The sequence below is a fragment of the Bison bison genome, unplaced genomic scaffold (genome assembly GCF_000754665.1).
Source record: "Bison bison bison isolate TAMUID 2011002044 unplaced genomic scaffold, Bison_UMD1.0 scf7180017864331, whole genome shotgun sequence".
Classification (NCBI taxonomy): Eukaryota; Metazoa; Chordata; class Mammalia; order Artiodactyla; family Bovidae; genus Bison; species Bison bison.
Genome location: NW_011494903.1, coordinates 316,292 through 317,136, shown reverse-complemented (window position 1 = coordinate 317,136; position 845 = coordinate 316,292). Strand labels below are relative to the sequence as shown.

At 41.5% G+C, this 845-nt stretch overlaps 1 protein-coding gene across 1 annotated transcript in view; it reads left to right on the top strand.

Moving 5' to 3' along the window:
• The window catches only part of CLCN5 (chloride channel, voltage-sensitive 5), a 274,777-nt gene that overhangs the window by 25,064 nt on the left and 248,868 nt on the right, over window positions 1–845 (top strand). The window lies entirely within an intron of this gene.

Genomic DNA, 845 nt, shown 5'->3' with positions numbered 1-845 from the left:
CCACTGGAGAAGGAAATGGCAACCCACTCCAGTATTCTTGCCTGGAGAATCCCAACAGAGGAGCCTGGTGGGCTATGGTCCACGTGGTTGCAAGAGTCAGACACGACTTAATGACAAAACCACCATTCTCTCCCAAACTCCCCTCCCATCCACGCTGCCACATAACATTGAGCAGAGTTCCATGTGCTACGTAGTAGGTTACCCATTTCAAATATATCAGTGTGTACATGTCCACTCCAAATTCCCTAACTAACCCTTCCCCCCATCTTTCCCTGCCTCCAGCAACCATAAGCTCCATTTCTCTGAGTCTGTGAGTCTGTTTCTGTTTTGCAAGTAGGTTCATTTGTATCACTTCTTTTTAGATTCCACATATAAGAGATGTAATTCAATATTTCTCCTTTTCTGTCTGACATATTTCACTCAGTATGAAAATCTCTAGATCCGTCCATGTTGCTTCATGTGGCATTTTTCATTCTTTTTAATGGCTGAGTAATATTCCACTGTATATATGTACCACATCTTCTTTATATAGTCTTCTGTTGATGGACATTTAGGTTGCTTCCATGTCTTGGCTATTGTAAACAGTGCTGCAATGAACATTGGGGCACATATATCCTTTCAGATCATGTTTTTCTCTGGATATATGCCCAGGAGTGGGATTGCAGAGTCATATGGTAGCTGTATGTTTAGTTTTTTAAGGAACCTCTGTACTGTTCTCCATAGTGGCTGTACCAATTTTTATTCCCACCAACAGTGTAAGAGGGTTCCACACCCTCTCCAGCATTTATTGTTTGTGGATTTTTTTTTGTTTTTGATGATAACCATTCTGGCTGGTGTGAGGTATC